General features: G+C 37.4%; 1 long non-coding RNA gene across 1 annotated transcript; it reads left to right on the top strand.

Annotated features, from left to right (window-relative positions):
• The first annotated feature begins 5,572 nt into the window (after positions 1 to 5,572).
• Positions 5,573 to 6,580, top strand: LOC134642718 (uncharacterized). Its single transcript, XR_010573937.1, has 3 exons — positions 5,573 to 5,661; positions 5,856 to 6,194; positions 6,318 to 6,580. It is a non-coding gene; the product is annotated as an uncharacterized LOC134642718 (long non-coding RNA).
• The last annotated feature ends 1,251 nt before the right edge of the window (positions 6,581 to 7,831 follow it).

The raw sequence follows: 7,831 nt of genomic DNA, 5'->3' as shown, positions 1-7,831 counted from the left end.
CGCTAGCTTCCATCTAAATACAATATAGCATGTCCTGACTGCGGGGTTTTGGAAACAAATTAAAACGTACAGCTCTGCTATCACTTCCAAAATAAATGAAGACAGAAAACTAAACAGCAGCATTTGTAGGGTTACTGAAGTTTGGCTAGCTGGTATATAATGATGTGCTACGTGACCGCTAGCGACACAGCTATGTTAGCATAATATAAACAAGCTAACTTTTTTTTCCACTCGATAAAAGTTAACGTGAGGGTTCTCAGTGGTCAGGAACAAATGTAATCGCATGGCAGGATGCTGTAAACGGACCAAACTTCAGCCAGGAGAACAACTGAGATAATCCATTCACAATACGAGGTTAGTCATTCATATACTGCTGCATGGGCTGTGCTGTAGTTACATCGTAAGGTTTTAAAAACTGAGCTTAAATAAATGCTTAGCGGTAATAAAAGCCGAGGGAGGTCAACAGTGATCACTGACTCTTTTTAGGAGCTTTTTGAGAATAAATAGAAGAAAATTGCCTCTGTCAATTCTGGACAATTCTGACTGCACTGTTTGATTTGAGTTTCGTGTTGGATCACTTGATGGGTACCGGTGTCCGGTGCCATGATGGCACCGGTTCTGACATAAACGGTAGTAACCAGACCGAAAAGCAGCGCACATTTCGGTGCTTTATTTCGGTGCTTTTTTTTCCTGAGCCAATTCTAGCCAATCATTTTACGTTTCCGAGGATAGTAGGCGGGGCCAGGTACGTACGTTCTTTTAGAGCAGAGCTACAGATTAAAAATGCCCAAGGTGAAGCGGTCAAAAGTCTGGCTGGCCGAGAAATGCGCCGTGTTTGATAGCTTGCTGCGAGACCTCACACCGTGCACATCTACTGCGGGTGTGGTGCCTGTTATCGGACCCGGAGTTAGCAACATCCCCCAAAAACCCGAAGAGTAGAGTCCTGGCCCCTAGCCCTGCCAGTGTAGCAGAAATGATGATGGATGATGATGGCAGCAGCAGCCGTTCTTCTCTGCGTGAGTAGCTTAATGTTGTTCGTGTGTAATTTACGTTGAGTAGGCTAACCACATTATTACATTAATGCATGTAAGGTGAACTAGCAAACACCGTCGTAGTTACATGCGGCTGTCTTCTTGTTTGATGGCAGATACTCCCTTCACCCTGGCCAAAAAGGCTAAAATGACCAAAGAAAAAGTGGAAAATAGTTAAACATGAGAGGTTTTTGGACAAAGTTTGTGTTTTTTCCATTGATTAAGCACTGCTTCCATCCAAGAGTGATACCATATATGCCCTATAGCTGCAGAAAAGGCTAACATTGTTATCTTTTTACAAAAAAAACAGCTGAACATGAGAGGTTTTTGGACCAATTTTGTGTTCTCCATTCTTTAAGCACCGGTTTGAGCACCGTTTAAGCACCGGCACCGTTTCAAAAGTACCGGTTTGGCACCGGTATCGGATAAAACCTAAACGATACCCATCCCTAGTTAATTCTCTGCAAGCAGTGAAGACCCAAATTAGGACCTACAAGTTTCGCCTTGCCCCAGTGGCCAGTGCGAGGTTGTGCTGCAGATCCCAGCATGAAAGCTGAGGGTCCAACCAGCCGTTGGAAAGATCGGTTGATGCCTGGACGTGCATTGGAACCAACTTTGCTGCCCGCACAGAGCGTTTCTGGCAGCCGGGCGTTGCTTATGAATAAGAGAAAAGCAACAATACAGCGTGTTTCTCTGCTCCAAGTCATCTGCGGTCCTTTCACACGGTAAGCATGTCTGTTATACCCTGCGCTTCATAAATGTCTGTCTGTCAGCGCTGATTATTCAAACCCTGTTTAAAACGTGACTCGTTTGTTGTCCAAAAACATTTCCTCTAAATTTGCAAAATTACTGATTTAAAAATATATATTTTCGAATTTTTAGCTGGATGCCAAACATATGATAGACTCTTGAGCATATTTATATAGCAAAATTCACAAAGGTATAACCATGTTAAATAAAAGATGCCCAAGTGTGCACCAATGCACTCTAATGTAAGCCTTTAAACTGCATGTTGATAAGAACATGAAGCGTATATCTACCTCTATAGCTGAAAAGAGTCTATCCATATTTTGTGGATCTACTGATTTATTATTTTAATGTGGCACCTTTTTTTTTTTTTCACTAACTTCAGATGATGAAATCCTCTTTATTTGAGAAAGTGTCCCTAAGCTATTGCTGCTCATACTTACTGAGCTCCCTAGGTACTTCTTTACTATGTCAGTAAACTTTTTGAACAAGAAAGGTATGGTAGATTTAAAGACACATCTTAATTGAAGCAAAGGCAAACAATTGGAATGAATTTTATGTGGCTGTTCATATTAAATCCAACAAAGAGTGAAAATCCAAAAGCTGCTGCAATCCTTTGTATTAATGATCTCTCTCTCTCTGTGTGTGTGTGTGTGTGTGCGTGCAATGCTGCGTGTGCTACTATGTGTGTGTGTGCATGCTTGCAGAATGAAGGTCATGGCAGGAGCTTTTTTTTTTAATGTATTTCCAATCAGCTTTTTTTTTTCTTTTTTTTTTACAAGAAGTGTAGCTCATACACTGCAATAAATGTATTCTTTTTAATACTTTATAAGTATGAAACTAAAGATTTTGAGTTCATGCACACTGTGAAACAAGAATCTAAATATGTGTGTCATAATGATTTCTATAAAAACATGTTGTTTATGGGGATAATGTGACAAATCTTTTGCAGTCCCTATTAATGATCAATGATAATTGAAGAGGAAGCTTGAACCCTGGCTCTGGACATTTTCATGACAAGTGACAGTGCAGACATCTGCATGTTTTATCATCATAAAAACTGTGATATGAAGCATCATTAAAGTGTCACTTCAGTAATGCTCCAGAGAGAAAGAAGTGTTGACTCATGTTTTTTCATAGATGACTTAAAACACTAAACTCTAATTTCAGGGGTTTATTTTAAGTTTAAAGAATATAACAGCTGGTAAGACAATGAGTTTTACTTCTTGCTGTCCGTGTGATGTTGTAGTATCCATTTATCATGTATGCTAATTTGCTCTGTGGACTGTAAAATGTTTCATTGTATTCATGAAATAAACCAGAATTTTAACCACCAGAATGTCTGAATCTTTTACTGTTTCTCTGCTTTTGTTTACAAAACCTAAAGACATCCAGAGTTAACTCACTAACAATGTGGCACAATCTCAGTGTATTTAGCTGCTTTCCCCCCTAAACACAATCAGTTGACTGAGAGAAATGCCTGTAGTCATCCACTTTGGTCATTGTGAATGTTAAAGGAGATTTGTTCCATAGACACCTTATACAAGTGTTTCCTACACTTAATCCAACACTACGATGTTCTATTTAAATCCAGATTCCTTTTATAGTTTGCAGTGAAATTTGTTAAACTATTGCTTAACGGGCCAGAAGTGCAAGTCACTCTTTACTAACGCATTGTAGATAAGTTTATTGCTGAACGACACAGCTAACAGTCTCACACACTCTTTAGGTTTTTGAAGTTTTGTGTGTAACGGTTTAGTCTCTCACACCTTACCCATTTCTCCCCAGTATCACAACAGTATGACTCCAAAGTATGGCTCAGTAAACAAACAGGGACTCTAATGTCAGAACAGAAAGATACAGTTGGAAGATAATTGATTGTGTTTTTATGATGCGTAGTAAACTACCCCCTCTTCTTCTTCTCTGTGTTGTTGTTCTTGTGTGTGTGTGTGTGTGTGTGTGTGTGTGTGTGTGTGTGTGTGTGTGTGTGTGTGTGTGTGTGTGTGTGCCTTAGAAGTCAAAGTATACATTAGCCATACTTACAAAAAACATTTTGAATTTCATTTAGAACTGAGATTCTAGGTTGTAAGCAGAAATCTTATGCTCAGCCAGGAGCATGTTTCCCCACTTTCACAATGCTAAGGTGTCAAATCCACAACCCCCAACAGATGGTTTATCACACGCTGGGTTCAAACACGCAAAAAACAACACAGCAGCAGGTTCAAGAAGGGAAAGTCACCCTTTATTTACACAGCCTCACACACTATAAATTTTTAGAGTTCTTGTGTACAATGGTTTAGCCACAGATGTGACTTCTACTTTTGATAAAGATCACTCCCTCTGCATATTTCTTAAGAAACGAAGCGTCTTTATTAAGCTCTTATTTATAAATGTCTACACAATAATAGACACCGTGTGCTCTGTGACATTATAGTCTTCTACTTCTGCTTCCATCGGTTTGCATTTTAAACTCCCAACCTTTCAGGTTGTTATGAATGGCTTATATTTCTAACATTTTGTGATGTAAAAGTGAACCACGCGGCTTTACAGCACAGCTGAATCAAATGGTTTGATGACCTCTTCAGCATGCCATCAGGTTTGGCAAAGGCCTGATAACAAGCCATTCATTTGAATCAGGTGTGTCGGAACAAGGATGCATCTAAAAGCTGCAGGACGGTAGCTCTCGAGGACTGGGATTGGGCACCCCTGCTATACATATAAACTATAGTATATAAATGTACCCATTCACTGGCCAATTACATAACTATGTTGATGCAGGGACCTCACAGCACAAGCATTACTCCCAACCTATTATAAGAATTTGTTGTACATCATTATATACAATGTATTTTTATCTATTAAGTTTACAAATGTCAAGAAGTCACAAGCAAAGGGAGAAGACACTATGGCACATGTTTAAACAAGGAAAGTTTATTCACCAGAATTATTAATTAATAAAATAGACATAACTATCACATAATATCAAACAGCAAACAGCAGCTGTCGGCTCAGCTTCCTCTAAAGCTCCAATGAAGCAGTTCGTTTTCATTTCAAGCTGCTCTTCATATTTTTAGCCACTAGATGCCACCAAAGAGCACTGTGTTGAAAAGCTTCGAATAATGAAACTTTTTTCAGTACAAGCTTCAGTGCTTCAGAAAGTTTCGTTTGGCCATCACTAGCAAAAACGCCAGAAAGCAAAATTCTGATTTATTACATTTTAGAGGTTATAGGGTAGATTTAGTGAGTGCAGCTGCAGGGTGATTTACTGATCTAATATACTGATAATTGCAGTATTTCCCTGGCTGGACCAGTGCCTAAAAACACCCCACTTCAGATTAACAGTGAAAAGCAAGTCTTTCAATACAGTAGAATATCTTATCTGTGTGTTTTCTATAGCTGTAAAATCAAGTGTCTCTTAGACACCTAGAGTCAAACTGTGGTGACCCTTCAACTGTCTGTTCCTACGTGCTCTCAGTTTTCAGATATTAAAAGGAGGGCTTTAGTTAAGCAAACATTGGGCTTTATTAAAAATCTTCATACAATCAATTTCCACAGTAATCTTTTTAGCTGAAAGGTGTCAAACGCCAACAATAAGTACACCATATTACAATAATTTATTTTTATTCTAAATCGATTCATGAATTTGAGAGTTTTGAAAAGCTGATACAGTCCACCCATGAAACATTCACAAGAAAGGGAAAAAAAGAGGAATAACTGAAAATTGCTAAACTTGTGGTCAGTGTATGTGACAGGAAGTGCAAACAGTCTTAAAGTGTGACAGTCGAGATTGAGAACAAGAAAGAAATGAGACAGAGAAGCACGATGGACGAATTCAGATGGATTCAAATGTTTTCATGTCTGATGCTGATGATTCAGATTGCAGGTAAGAATACAGGAAACATTTTAATTGCTGTAAAACAAAATTTTATCAATATTATTCGAATCACAAACCTTTACAGTAAAAAAGACAGCTGAGCATCCTGTTTATAAACTTGTGTCTAAAATGATCGTCACTCTGATTGTAAAAACTGCTGTATTCTAATTTATTTCCACATTTTTCTTCAATCTTCTCAACAGTTTTTGCAAATGAAAAATCCTTTTTTACGAAAGTTGGAGATGACGTCACTCTGCCTTGTCTAAATGTGATAGATGAGCAGAATAACTGTGATGGTACTACGTGGACCTTTATTTCAAGAAATAAAAAAGCAGCAGAGCTGATCACACTTGGACAGATTAGTGAAAAAGTCAAAACTAAATCAGACAGACTGAATGTTACAGCGAACTGTTCTCTGCATATAAAGAAGCTCACAGTTGAGGATGTTGGTCTTTATTCCTGTAAACAATACCAATTAGGAGAAACAGAGGGTCACAAAATTCTGGTTCATCATTCTTTATTTGATCTCTCTGTTATTACCTGTGAGTATTTTTTTTAACTCTTTCTTTTAAAACAATAAATATGATAATTTCAATTACAGTAATTCAGATCATTTGTCTGCTTTGTCCTGTGTTCATCTCAAGTTATTTCATTTTGTTTTACAGTGAATGAATATGAGGACAATGATAGGATGACATTAAACTGCTCTGTGTTGACGTATGGAAGGTGCCGTCACACAGTGAGGTGGCTGATTAAAGGTCACGATGTGGACAAAGAGAACAACCATGTAGTGACCTCACACACTGACTGCTCCACCACTGTGTCTTTTCTGAAGTCTCATTTTATTCATTCACCAAAATGTCAGTTACTGACGTGTGAAGTGACTGATACTAAGACAAAGAGAGTGCAGCAGTTTACCTTCAGTCAGCAGCCCTCAGGTGAGGAAACAGGTGACAACTTGATCAACGTTTAAGATGATTGAAAACACCTAAAACATTTCCTTCAATAAACTTACAAGCTACATGCTGTGCAAAAGTCTTAATCTTCAAAAAACAAAACAGAAAACTGTAAAGAAGTTTAGTAATTATACGCTTCTATTCTTTTTACAGATTTTTTTCTGTTGTTGAAAATCATTATTGTCTCTGTGGGTTTAGTCGTGCTAACAATAACTGTTGTCACAGTTAACATCTGGACAAGAACTAAAGGTAAATTTAACAATGAGAAATTTGAATGATTTTGAATTTTCATTTTAAACTGAAATCAACTTTCTTTCTTTTTTATTTCAGTTAAGACAGCACAGACGGACAAAAACACAGTAAGTACAAAAACTCACTAATTTAATAAAAAAGCTAAAAAAACAAAAACAAAATATTTTTGCGTGTCTGACATTTGTTATTTAGTAATAACTGTAAATGATGTTCATGAGGTTGTTTTGGATTTCTTGAGGTAAATGTGGTTCAGCAGAGGACTGAGAGCCAGAAGTTTCTAATAGGAATGTTTTTCATTTGAGTCAACAAGCTACGTGCAAAACTGGGAAATAGCTGAATTTAAAAACATGAAAAAAATAAATGCAAAAAAGACAGTAAGATGAGGCTACTGACACTGAGAAGAGAAACACTCAAAAACCAGAGATAATTACAAAAAAAAGACAATTTATTTATCTGAACTCACAATCAGATATATTTGTTGCTGTTGCTGTTTGTTTGCCACAGATATATTATGATAAAGAGCATGTTGCAATAAACTGACAGAAACAGCTATGACTCGTTGTTTCTGTCAAACCTCACTGATCAACAACAGCAACCGAGAAGAGAAAACGGCTGTTATTATATAAAAAGATGATAAGGGCATTTAAATATAAATGGTTGTTTTTGTGTTTCCATTTTCCTTCTATTCTGAAGGTGTGTATTTCATTCTTAATGTTATCTTGCTGCATTCCAACAAATTAATCTTTAAAGCCAGATGTTTCTTTGATGGATGCTTGATCGATGTGAATAAAACTTGTAGCAACAAACTTAACAGCTTTGAGGTCCCTTTCTGTTTCCCCTTTTATGTTTTGCAAGCAGTGCAGTATTGCTACATTAGAAAAGTAATTGTGCAGTGCAACAACACATCTGACATGAAACATGAAAAAGCTATTAGAGAAACAAGGATGCAAACAAGCATTGCATAATTGTGA

The sequence above is a fragment of the Pelmatolapia mariae genome, linkage group LG15 (assembly GCF_036321145.2).
Source record: "Pelmatolapia mariae isolate MD_Pm_ZW linkage group LG15, Pm_UMD_F_2, whole genome shotgun sequence".
Lineage (NCBI taxonomy): Eukaryota > Metazoa > Chordata > Actinopteri > Cichliformes > Cichlidae > Pelmatolapia > Pelmatolapia mariae.
Note: the sequence above shows the minus strand (reverse complement) of the source record. Positions and strands in the feature narration are given on the sequence as shown.